Raw genomic sequence first — 14,062 nt, 5'->3', positions numbered from 1 at the left:
GCCATTGTGCTGATCTTTGATGTCTTCATTTGATAGCAATCATATGTCCATGACTGCATATTCATTTTCCTTGGAACAACTATTCTTAGATCTTTTCGATATTTTTTTTTCAGATGAGCTTAGAGAATTAACTAGAGGTTATATATACAGTGGATTTTGACAGTGAATCTCCTTTTTCCAACATGATTCTTTTCTAATTTTTCTCTTTTAATTTTTGACTTTTCTGATATCTTAAGTGATTCTACTTATTAATTTTTGTTTTTCTTTATATCATTCTTCTGTATAGTGTATGGGTTTCTGATTGGCCAATATTAGAAACAAGTAAGAAGTACTTCCTGATTGTTCTTTTGTTTTTCTTTTGTATAGGTAGTCCTCAACTTACAACAGCTTGTTTACTGACTGTTCGAAGTTACAACGGCACAAAAAAAAGTGACTTATGATCAGGGTGAGCTTCAAAAATTTTAGCAAGGGGTTCTCTGCCTGGTTGATGGGTGGGCGTGGCCATGGTGGGCATGGCATAGTTGGTCTCCTGCACCATGGCAGGGGGAGGTTGCCCTCCCTGGGCTCCGGTGGCTTTTCTTGAGCCACCGGGAGGGTGAAAATGGCCTCCCCAGGCTCAGGAGGCCCTCTGGAACTTCTGGTAGGATCGTTTATCGCCCTCCCTGAGCCTACTCTCACGCCCTGCACTTACCTGCATCCAAAACGGGCTGCATGGGACTCCTGGGAGGGGCGGGGTGGGATGGGAGGCCAGCCAGGATTGGGATTTGGGGGTTCTCCAAACTGCACAGAATCTTAGCTAAAGGTTCTCCTGAACCCCTGCGAACCCCCAGCAGCCCACCCCTGCTTATGACCATTTTTCATACTTGTGACTGTTGCAACATGCCCAGGGTCACATGATTTACATTCTAATGCTTGACAGCTGATTCATATTTATGACAGTTGAAGTGTCCCAGGGTCATGAGATCAGAGTTTGTGACCTCCCTCCTGATGAGCAAAGTCAATGGGAAAGCCAGATTCGTTTAACAACTGTGTTACTAACTTAACAACTGCAGTGATTCACTTAACAAATATGGCAAGAAAAGTTGTAAAATGAGACATAACTCATTTAGCGAATTTCTCACTTACCAACATATTATACATTTTGGACTCAATTAGGGACATAAGCCGAGGACTACCTATAATTTCTCCATCAGGATTGTTTCCAAAGACACTGCTTTTCTTTCAAATCCCTTCTTTCAGGAAGGATTATAAAATCATACGTATATGATGATGATAATGATTGCTAAATTCCATCTCTTATACAATAGTAGAAACCTGGCATGTTACAGTACAATACAGTAGATGGCTGCGCTCAAATCAGTGGGGTGTAAGTTGTACAAACCTGATTAGTTACATTGCTGTAGCTGCTTTTCTAAGTCCCAAGGGGAATTTCTGTATCCATTACTTAATCTGCTGCAAATGACTGAAAATAACCAATATTCAGAAAGCTATTTGAGTAACAATCAGAAATTAGATAATTAAACCTCCATTTGTTCACAGCACTCCTTTAGCAAGTTGCAACATTTAAGTTCTCAGTCTGTCCTGGTGCTTATAATTTGCCACATGCAAAGCATACCTTAAGGAGGAGCCCTGCTCATTTTTGCTCTGCCAATGCTAAAAATGTTCATCTCAGTGGGAGCACCTTACTAGGTCACAGTGATTTGTCATTCTGCCCACCTTCCTGAGCTCCGACAGAACAGATGGAAAAGTTGGTGGGCTAATTAATCTGTTTTGTCTGACTTAGAGTTTTGGTGGAAAGGAAAAGGAAATCCATCATTTCCAATGAACAGCTCCATTCTCATTTGCAATATGGCACATTAATGTAAACTGTATCCCAATGCAAATAAATTTATATAAAGAACAATGAAGAGACAAGGGGAATATAAATATTTATATGCAGGGAGTACTATCATATTATATGTCAGCTAAAGTTACTATTCCCAAGAAGACAGGTTCTTACAGTTTAGTTTATCAGTGCTAGCTACGATAAATGCATTTAATTTCTTTTTAACAATTTCCGGTAAGGATGCGGTGGCTCAGTGGCTAAGTTGCTGAGCTTGTCGGCAGTTCAGCAGTTCGAATCCCTAGTGCCGCGTAACAGCGTGAACTCCCGTTACTTGTCCCAGCTTCTGCCAACCTAGCTGTTCGAAAGCACGTAAAAAATGCAAGTAGAAAAATAGGGACTACCTTCGGTGGGAAGGTAACAGTGTTCCGTGCGGCTTTGGTGTTTAGTCAGGCCAACCACATGACCATGGAGACGTCTTTGGACTGCACTGGCTCTTCGGCTTTGAACCAGAGATGAGCACTGCCCCCTAGAGTCGGGAACGACTAGCACATATGTATGAAGGGAACCTTTACTAATAATTTCCATAATAGCCCAAATTGAATGTAATAAGCTTTGTCATCAAGCTATGTTGACTTCTTTGGAAATATAAATTTCTTATCCAGTTTCTACATTATCCTCGAAACATGAGTCACCAGTAAGAGACTCTGGCTTTTCTTGAACTTGGTTTATTTCTCCCCCACCCCCCTTTTCCTTTTACTTCAGCTGTGGGTTCCTTTGCAATGTTATGGTTTAAGATTCTTATCCTTGCAGATTAGGAGGTAGATGAACCTAAAATAATGATGCAGAGAGTTGTGTAATGATAAATGTTTAATAACTCTGTCAACCTCATTGCTACCGATAAGTCACTAGTGGGGTGCTGGGGCTCAGCTCTGTTCTCAACTGGTTTATAACATTCCCAGAAGTTTAAAATGGGGTCTTTCAGCTGTAATGAACCTGGAGCGAAAGTTGGCAAGAATCTTAGGTTTTGTGTATGGTGAAGATGAGAATTACGAATTATGGCTTTAGGGCTTAATGTACCAGTTTTTCAAACGTTGATAGAACAGTAGAATACTAGAACAGATATGTTCAAAGCATTTGTCTAGTCATAATTATAGGTATGTTTCATTTTTGCATTTCTGTTTAACATATGCATTTGTGTTTAAAAACTGAATGGTTGTTTTTCTTCCAGATGTTTGGGTTTTTAATTGTTTTTGAGGCTGGATTTTATGGTATGCCACCGAGAGTCTGTTATAGAGTTTAATGGTTATAAGTTATTCAGAGTTACCTCTAGGTGAGGTGGACAAGATAATAAATGATCAATCTAATTTATTAATAAATAAATAGAGTTGGGCAGCTCTTATTAATTTAATAAAACAAAGAAATATAGACCGTTACACCATGAATTGGACTTAAAAGTAAAAGCAGTAAAGTGATATCATTAAGAAATCCCTAAAAGACAAAGAAGCAATCATATTGTTCCTTTTTTAAATAAGCAAACATGAACCTAGTGAAAACCAATTATGTATTTATAAATTATAAATTAGGCATTTATATCTGAAGATTTTCCGGCAAAATTGTAGGAAATGGGGTGAAGATATACTTTTAATATAACCTCTTTGTTTCTTTGGTAGGCATCACCCAAAAATAGCATCTGGCTTTTGTGAGACGATTAGGCGATCACTGGAGCTCAATCCCATTGTCTCCTCTTCTGCTATTATGTTTGAAAGCTAATGCTGTTTCCTGGATCAAATGTAGCATGGTTTAAATACTGGCCATTAGGGAAGAACAACTATCATCAGCTAGTTCTATTTGTGAGTTTCCACAACTCATTTGTCCACCTACTATGTGACAGAGAATGTCAAAACAGATCTGATCACTAGGAAACTTTTTCTGTTAAGCAATCTTTTCCCACTTATTCATGGTCACTTAAATGCATATATTCCAATGTTGCTTTTTAAATATAAAAATCATTAGATGGTTTTCCTTTATGTAGCATGGACAACCATCAGCAGAATATAAATCAGAGTCAGAAAACACATTTTCCATGTGGCTCCGTGAAATTTCCCATTGCTCAGATGTTAAGCCTTTGATTGGGCAAACAGAGCAATTTGCTTTTGGCAGCATGAATAGCAATCTTAAATATAGTCACTGATGGACATACCTTATCACTGTAATCCAGTGGTGAAATTCAATTTTTATTACTGCCAGTTCTGTGGGCGTGGCATGGTGGGCATGGAGTGGCTTGGTGGGTGTGGCAGGGGAAGGATACTGCAAAATCTCCATTTTCACCCCACTCCAGGGGAAAGATGCTACAAAATCTTCATTCCCACCCATTCCAGGGGAAGGATACTGCAAAATCCCCATTCCCTCTCCAATCCTGCGAGAAGGATATTGCAAAATCTCCATTCCCGCCCCACTCTGGGACCAGCCAGTTGTCAGTTCTTTGAACTACTCAAAATTTCCGCTACCAGTTCCCCAGAACCTCTCAGAACCTGCTGGATTTCACCCCTGCTGTAATCCCAAGGAAGGACTATTTCTTGTTACTATTAGCAGCAGGAAAACTGGGTTTCTGTTTACAGGTGCGGGAAAGGATGCAGGTCTGAATCATTGCCCATTTGTCCCACCTATCCATATTTCACAATCGCCATTGTACACTGCACACAATGTAATCAACATTGCCCACCAATTTAATGAATAATAACATAAGACTGCAATTCTACATGCAAGGGGGAAAAAACCAGACTTTTGAGCAGACAGCTGTGCTTTGCTATACTTTTGTTTGTGTCTTGAATAGACAATATTAGAGCAATCTTCCTCAACCTAGCATCCATAATTTCCTCTTTACTATGAATTAATATATTCTGAAAGTTTTTACATGGGTCAGGAGAGTGCACAAGAGCTGTGCGATGGGGAAATTTAATTACTGAATAGCGTCATTTGATAGCCTTCCAGTTAATGCACAGATATTCTTATGAAGCCTGAATTCTTTCAAATGAATATCAGCTGTGTGTATTTAAAAAAAAAATAAGCATCACTAATTAGCACCACAACAAATATGGTCTATTTTACTATGAGTCTGAAATCAATGCAATGACTTTTGTAGACATAACTCTATGATAGATTGCAAGAAATTCACACAAAAATAGGTAAACATTAACTGGAATAAGCACATATGTTCTTTATGCTTGCAAAAAGCTCATAAAAGTGGAAAGCTGTTGCGTGCAGAATTTCTAGCTGGTTGACATATATACAGTTCATATAGAAGGCTAGAGGGCAAGGGAAAACAACATTGGTAAAGTAATCATCAACGTGCTGTTATCCATAAAATTTCAGCATGCCACCTCACAGAAAAATGTTGAAAGGCAGATGGAAAATATTAATATATTGTATTTCCTGTTTCTCTGCTTTGGAGACCTTGTACTAAGCCTTGCATCTCACTTTTTCATAAGTTTCTAAATCAGCGCCGTTCCTATTTTGAAACTTTTTCCATGTTGAATTTATCTAAATGTAAGAAGGAATAAAGTGCAAGCTGGAAGGTATGACAATTAAGTGGATGCATAATGACTTGAAAATTACAGTCAGAGAATGCTTATCAACTGTTCAGAATCACACTGGAGTTCTTGTATCAAGTGCCACAGGGTTCAGTCCTGGACTCTCTGTGGACTCCAGCATTTTTATTAATGACTTGGATGAAGGAGTGGATGGAATGTTTTAGATAACAGAAAATAGAGGTGAACAGTTAATCCCCTAGTTGATTGAAATGCAGTTTAAAACTGCCTTGATCTTTTAGAGAAATAGTCAGAAAATAACATAATGAATGTACAAAATGATATTTTGAGGATATAGGAAACAAATGTACAAGTAAAGAACAGGAGACAGTAGTATTTGTGAAGAGGGAAAAATCCTGAACAGTAATTGAATGTGAGTGAGCAATGTGATTTGCTTAAAAAAAAAAAAGCCAAATGCAATTCTGGTTATCAAATTTGGATTCAGAAAAATAAAACAGGTTTGGGGAAGAATAACTAGGATGATTCCATAACAAGAAGCTAAGTCCAATGTAGAAAGATTAAAGCAATTGTAAATGTTTACTATTCAGAAGAGAAGAAAGAGGATGTGATAGCATTTTCCCCACCCACCCTCCCCAGATCCCTGACAGAATATCACATGATAGAAAGAATGTTTCATAATTCAAGACAGAATAATGGATTTATATTGGAAAATCAAGATCTGTTCCTTATCATTATAGACTTCAAGGTATGAAATAGTGGGTTTAAGTTGTCAGAAAGTAGATCATAATAAACTATTAGGGGAAATCACATTCCTATGGTAAGAGCAGTTCAACAATAGATCCAACTATCCAAAGTGATAATGGTCTCCTCCTCCTCTGAACATGTGTACTAATGTCCAGGCAGAGGCTATACAGACATCATCAGAGATTATTTAATTGGATTCTTCCATTGAATAGTTTAAATTCAATGTCTTAAATTGTAATTCATATACATATATGCATAAGGTATACCAAATGTCAACCTTCATAGGCCAATAATTAATCTTGAGACTATCACATCAGAAGATGCAAATGTTATTGTACTTGGGAATGTTAAAAATCATGTGCCAAATGAATAAGTGCTTACAATTCGAAGAAGAACATAGAGAGACCCTGAATCGCCCCATAACAATGACTGAATTGATTGAAGCTCGTAAAAAACAAAAGAACAATAAAACTCCAGGACCAGATGGAATTCCTACTGAATTTTATAAACACTCCCAACAAGAAATAGACGAAATATTGCTACAAGTCTTCAACGCAGCATTATTGACAGCTGAAATCCCAAAATCATGGACAGAAACCATTATTACGTTAATACACAAAGAAGATTTAGACCGGACCCAAGTTAGGAATTACAGACCCATCTCATTACTCAATGTAGACTACAAACTATTCATGTCAATATTAGCGCAGAGACTTAAAACAATAATTCATAAATACATACATACAGACCAAAACGGCTTCATACCTAGGAGGCAGATTAAAAATAACTTGAGAACGATCATAGATATACTGGAATACTACAATAAGAAAATAGATAAGGAAATAGCTTTAATATCTCTCGACGCCCAGAAGGCCTTTGATAATTTAAATTGGTCCTTTCTTACATCACAACTTGAATTAATGAATTGCGGAGAGAAATTCCTTAAATTGATAAGAAAGATTTATTTCTGTCAAACAGCCAAAATTGCAATAAATGGTGACATGACACAAACTTTTGACATCCAGAAAGGCGTACGACAAGGTTGCCCCATGTCACCTCTATTATTTATAATCGCACTGGAAGTTTTACTAACGGAAATCAGGAAGGAAGAAGACGTGGAAGGCCTTAAGATTCGGGGAGAGGAGTATAAATTACTTGCCTTTGCAGACGATGTGATCTTCATATTGGAAAACCCAATACGATCTGGAACCAGGTTGATGACAATGATAGAGGAATACGGGGAAGTTGCGGGCCTCAAAATAAATAAGCAGAAGACGAAAGTATTGACGAAGAATATGACCCAAACACAACAGTTGAAATTAGAACAAGAATTAGGACTTCAAATAGTAAAGAAAATAAAATACCTAGGTATTTGGTTGACAGCAAAAGCAACTACAATTAAAGAAGATAATTATACCAAATTGTTAAAACAAATCAAAAAAGACTTAGAAATTTGGAGTAGATTACAACTCTCATTGATGGGCAGAATTGCCTCAATAAAAATGAATATATTACCAAGAGTACTATATTTATATCAAGTGATACCAATACACCCCGGAAGGGATTTCTTTAAGAACCTCAACAAAACAACAATGAACTACATATGGCAGGGAAAGAAGGCCAGAATCAAAATCAAAGCCCTACAGGATTCACGGGACAAAGGAGGCCTAGCAACACCAGATTGGGAACTCTACTATAAGGCATCAGGATTGACCTGGATTAAAGAATGGATGGAACTCAACAACAAAAGAACTTTATATTTAGAAGGCTTTGACTTAATAAGAGGATGGCACGCTTTCTTATGGGACGGATCGGATAACAGACACATGTACTTCCAATGTCATATAATTCGAGCTTCATTATTCAAGATCTGGCAGGATATTAAGAGAACTCACTATACCAAAATACCAAAATGGTGGTCCCCGATGGAAGCATTGATATACCCGAACACTCTCGAAATAGGAAAAATGATGAGGTACCAAGACTTACTGAATCATGAAGGCGAACTCATTTCAAGACAGCAACTCCAAAACTCCGGCACAAATATCGATTGGTGGCCCTATACTCAAATACACTCAAGACACATAGCAGACAAAAAGCAATATGGAATCTCGAATAATTTGAACGAATTGGATAAGATTTTACAAGGCCCAGAACAAAAAATGATAACCAAATTATATAACTACTTACTTAGATATAAATTACTGGAAGAAACAGTAAAAGAAAATATGATAAGATGGGCCAGGGACATAGGGCACAACATCCAACTGGCAAACTGGGAGAAATTGTGGAAACAGAACATCAAAATGACAAGAGCCATACCCTACAAAGAAAACCTCATAAAAATGTTTTACAGATGGCACCTAACACCAGCCAGACTAGCCAAAATATATCCAAACACCTCCCCACGCTGTTGGAAGTGCAAAACAAAAAAGGGGACATACTACCATGCCTGGTGGAAATGTACAAAGGCCCAACAATACTGGAAGGACACAAAGGAAATCATTGAAGAAATAATAAACCAACAAGTAGAAAACACTCCAGAATTTTTTTTATTTGGAATGATAACAACACAACACAACAAAGAGACAAAATACCTCATCATACACATCTTGACAGCAGCACGGTTACTGTTTGCGCAAAATTGGAAATCAGATCAACTCCCAACCAAAGACAAACTAATCTCAAAGATAACAGAATGTGCCGAAATGGATAGACTGACTCTAGAACTCCAAGATAAAGAAGAAAGTGAATTCTATCTTGTGTGGCACCAGTGGTATCAATGGCTGGAAAAGAAAATCAGTACAAATATAGATGAAAGAATATAGGGTAGAAAAAATAAAACCGGAAACAACTAAATAAAGAGGAGATGCAAGATTATTTCTAATCTAAAACATCTGAATTGACAATGTATTACGTATATATTAACTTATAAAGCAATATATATTCTGATGATGACCAAAACATATATGTAAAGTATAGTGTGGGTAGGTTGGTGGTGGGAACCCGTTTGTCTTTGTAATGTCTTTGTATTTTTTGTATTGTCTTTATATCTCTGTTTAAAACTCAATAAAAAAATTGAATAAGTGCCCAATAAAAAAAAAAAAAGAATAAGTGCTTACAAGAAAATGGCAACTAATCTGAACATTTAAGGCAATAAATTGTATATGGGGTCTGATTTATGGTATGCCCTGTGTGTGTGTATATGGTATGTATATGTGTATACACAGAGAGAGAGAGATCTTTCTCTCTGTACTTGTAAATGAAATTCTATAGCAACAATGAAATCTAACTTTAACAGATTACCATTTAGCAGATTGCAACTAAAATAGGCCAGGTTATGGACTGGACATCTGTCAGACCTTATCTACCCCTTTAAAAAACTGTCATGTCCGCACTATTTGCACTAGATATAGCAGCTAAATTAATATATTCAAGTATATGGTTATTATTTTAACACATTAATAATAATTTGTCATTTGCATTCTTCTTCTTGTGCCAATATCCGTCATCGGACGTTGGCAATCCTATTTTTGCATAATGATGCCAATTACTACAAATGATGTAGTTTGTACCATTGTGCTATAACTCAAATAGCTGCAAAAATATTCACAAAAATCATTAGATTTAGCACTTCAGTCAGAATAATAGAATTGTAAGGGACCTTAGAGGTCTTCTAGTCCAACACCCTGCTCAAGCAGGAAACCCTATACCATTTCAGACAAATGGTTGTCCAATGTCTTCTTAAAAACTTCCAGTGTTGGAGCATTCACAACTTCTGGAGGCAACTTGTTCCACTGACTTGCTTCCACTCTAACTGTCAGGAAAGTTCTCCTTAGTTCTAGGTTGTTTCTCTCCTTGATTAAGTCATAATTCAGACAATGTGCAAGATCAGAGAAAAGATCTATCTAACTAGTTGTTCTCCACTGAATAATATTTAAAACATCATGCTTCTGATCCTGGGGAAAGGAACCTTTCTCCACTAATCTGGATCAGTGGTGGGTTGCTCCCGGTTCGCACCGGTTCACAAGAACCAGTAGTAAAAATTTGTAGTAGTTCCGAGAACCGGTAATAACATTGTCTGGCCATGCCCCCAAACCGGTCCCCGGCCAGGTCGCCGCTCACTTACCCCCCTTACTCATCAGAGGCTTTTTTTTTTTTACTTTTAAAAGCATTTTTTCTATAACCTCTTTGGCTGAAAAAATGCTTTTAAAAGTAAAAAAAAAAAAAGCCTTTGATTATCCCGCAGCTCAGCTGGGATCGTAAGAGGCTTTTTAAAGCATTTTTTCTACGACCTCTTCAGCCGAAGAGGTGGTAAAAAAAATGCTTTGAAAAGCCTCTGACGATCTCAGCTGAATTGCCTGATCGGCAGAGGCTTTTCAAAGCATTGTTTTCTGCAATCTCTTCGGCCAAAGAGGTGGTAAAAAAAATGCTTTGAAAAGCCTCTGATCATATCAGCTGAGTTGCCTGATCAGCAGAGGCTTTTCAAAGGATTGGTTTCTGCAACCTTTTAAGGTTGTAGAAAAAATGCCTTTAAAGTTAAAAAACCAAAAAGTTGGCCATGCCTACCCAGTCACATTACTCCCCCACCAAGCCACGCCCACAAAATAAGCCATGCCCACAGAATCGGTAGTAAAAAATTTTAGAACCCACCCTGATCTAGATGATTTACTTTGAAAGCTAGTTCATGCCATCACTTAATATTAGAGGTATATGGATTGGTTGTGATCCAATGTCAATTTAACTGAACTGTCCAATCAGATTCCATGATTCCATGAGTTGAATGAAATAGATTTAATTCTGAAATTAAATCAAATCACCGTCAGGTCCAAATTGAAGCTTCCAAATCCTTCTCATAAAGCAATTCAGAGACATGGATTTTATATCTGGGGAACAGGTGTACTCCTGTGCCAGATAGATTATGCTGCTTCCTAGTCACATCATAATATGCCAGCAGTGCATCATTTAATCTGGATTCAGCTTCACTTACTGACTACCATATCAAGAATAATTGGCTTTAAACTGGGAAATCCTCTGGAATATTTACGGTTGTTCCAGGCAATATATTTAGAGGATTTCCATGAGTAGTCAAGTATTTTCAAGTTCTGGAATAGTCATACATTTATAGATAAACTGTGAATAATCTTCTGCAATAATTTGGATAACAATTTTATGTAATAGGTATGTTGTGTCCTGGTTTTGTTCCTGACCAGTGGCTCCTTTTTTGTCCTCCCCCACTCTAGTCCTCCAGTCTAGTCCACCTTGGCTTCATCATGGGACCTACCTAGAAATCTGCCCTAATGTTCTGACCTAGGCTTCCCAAGCAGCATGAAGCCAGGTCCTCGTCCCAATAAACCCCTTTTATTTAATTTTCAGTGAATTCCTCTCTGGCAAAGTCTTTCCTCTCCCACAGTCTTTCAAGATAGTTCACAATTACTGACCTTTACAAGGCTTGGAGAGTGGCCAGGTCAATATCTTTCAGATGCCGCAATATTTGGCAAGAATGCAGTAATGAACTAATTGTCTCCTGCAAACTCCACTCCCCTTTCGCTCCTCTTTTATTCCCTCTGGGAGGGGCCATTCATTGTCCACCTGTGGCCTTACTGCCAAGTCGACCCTTGTTCTTTAGCTGCTCCCTTCATCTGGCAACTCTGTGCATGTGCACATTGGGAACAGGCTCCAGTTGTTCATCTGCCTCACTGATGTCTGACTCCAAAGGCAGCTGATAACTGTCATACGGCTGTGGCCCACTCTCTGCCTCCGATGCAAAGCCCTCATCAGAGCCTTCCCCAGACTCCAGGATTGGCCCATGTTCCTCCGCAACCTCCTCACTGTCCGAATTTGCTGCCAGATCCACTGGCGGGCCACACATACCTAACATGCCCAATGGGGGAGGGGGGAAAAGCAGATCTGACTCATTGGCAGACTTTTGAATTACTTTTTGTGAACTGAGCTAGAAGCATCAATACTCCACAGGGGGAACAAGCTACATGCTGTGCATCAAACTGGCAAAGTACAATTATTTTGTTTCTTCATCAGTCATTAATAAATCTTTTAAGCCATTGTTTAAGCAAATCCTCCTGTTGAAACTGTTGGAGAATATAGGAATTGTTTTGAAATTTAAGGATCTAAAGATTAATTGCTCTAGTGACCAGACAAATTAGATGGTGATACTCAACTCTCCCTGAAGGTTCATGCCTGGATGAAGCAAGGTATTTTTAGTTTTGAAATATTGAGTATGATGCCACATAAGAGCACTGGAGATTATAAAAAGCAGGAAAAATAGGAGAATCTTTTTTATTAAATGTTCTTCCCTAAACGCATTCCCATATGAAAGTATGAAGCATCACACTTTTTATTACAAAGCATCAAGCATTGCAAAGTATGTTTCAGAGCTCATTCTCAATTCAGTGTCTACTGAAATAGAATGGGAGATTATTAGATTTCTGGCTTTTGTAGCTGTTTGGTGGGAGAAAATCAAAGATACTGCTCTGTCTTATTTTACTAGACCATCAGGAATGCAAACCTTGCGGTGATGTGCTAATTCTGCCTCCACAGCCCTTATATATGTTAGTGTCATGACCTCAGTTGGACATCTCCATTTGGGCCTCCAGAGTGACATATACACCCCCAAACTTGGATACAGTTCCCAGAGACTTCTAAAATATTACTATTATTTGAATAATTATAATTCAAACTTGTCATTGTAAAATACAATTGTTCAAACTTTTTTTTAACTTCCAAATTAATATATAGGAAAATACAAAAAATACAAAAAATAGAAAGGGGAACATACATAAAGCAGAATACCAGCAAATAGCCCAAATTTGCAAGGATGAAGTCCGGAAAGCTAAGGCTCAGTATGAAATACTGCAACAAATGTTAATAGTAATAATAATAATAATAATAATAATAATAATAATAATAATAATAATAATAATAATACCCTGTTTCCCCAAAAATAAGACATCCCCTAATAATAAGCCCAATCAGGCTTTTGAGCGCATGTGCTAAAATAAGCCCTCCCTGAAAATAAGCCCTCGCCGAAAATATTTAATCACATGCAGAGCCAGTCCCCACCGTTTCTTCAGGTTAGGGCTAGGAAGACAGAGCTGGAAATTAGATAAGATGGCAAGAGGAGCCTCGTCTTGCTCCTTACACCCCAAAATAATAAGACTTCCCTAAAAATAAGGCCAAGCATTTATTTCGGGGTTCAAAAAAATATAAGATTTTATATTTATATTTTAAATATAAGGGGAGAGGGTGGGGACTTTGATTCTGGTTGTGATTGGGAATGGCGGCAGGTGGATAAACAGAGGGCCATATCGGTGCTTGGGAGCACACACACACCCCGCTATCTTCGAGCGGTGGCATGCTCCGACCCTTTTGGTTCTATCTGACTCCCTGGGGGTTTGAGAGAGAGGGTCCCTGGCCTTAGGCTGGTTTATTTTAATGCCAGGTCTGTGGTTAACAAAGCTCCCCTCATCCGCAAGTTGATTGAGGAGGAGAACACAGACCTGGCTTGCATTACAGAAACCTGGTTGGGCTTGGAGGGAGGGTCCCTCTGACTGAACTTTGCCCACCAGGTTTTCTGGTGCTACACCAGCCGAGGGCCCAGGGTAGGGGTGGGAGGGTAGCAGTTGTTATTAAGGAATCCCTTGGCCCGTGGGAGGTCACTTTTCCTCAGATAGACGGGTGTGAGTCCCTCCTTATGAGATGGGGTCTGCAAGGGCAGTTGGGCCTGTTGATTGCGTACCTATCTCCCAGCTGCGTATCAACAGCCCTGCCCGGGCTGCTCGATGCTCTCTCGGAGTTGGTGGTTGAGTTCCCTAAACTTATTGTTCTGGGGAACTTTAATCTGCCATCCCTGGGTGGAGCATCGGGGGCGGCCAGGAGTTCATGGCTTCCATGGCAGCCATGGGCCTGACCCAGATAATTCAGGGCC

General features: G+C 38.6%; 1 long non-coding RNA gene across 1 annotated transcript in view; it reads left to right on the top strand.

The window, feature by feature from the left end:
- Positions 1 to 374: 374 nt before the first annotated feature.
- The window catches only part of LOC117677322 (uncharacterized), a 90,123-nt gene continuing 76,435 nt past the window's right edge, over positions 375 to 14,062 (top strand). The window contains exon 1 of the long non-coding RNA XR_015733179.1: positions 375 to 445. This is a non-coding gene — a long non-coding RNA (uncharacterized LOC117677322). The remainder of the gene's footprint in view (positions 446 to 14,062) is intronic.

Source organism: Pantherophis guttatus, chromosome 3, assembly GCF_059756535.1.
Source record: "Pantherophis guttatus breed Tessera chromosome 3, ASM5975653v1, whole genome shotgun sequence".
Lineage (NCBI taxonomy): Eukaryota > Metazoa > Chordata > Lepidosauria > Squamata > Colubridae > Pantherophis > Pantherophis guttatus.
The sequence above is the reverse complement of the archived record's forward strand: the minus strand, read 5'-3'. Positions and strand labels throughout refer to the sequence as shown.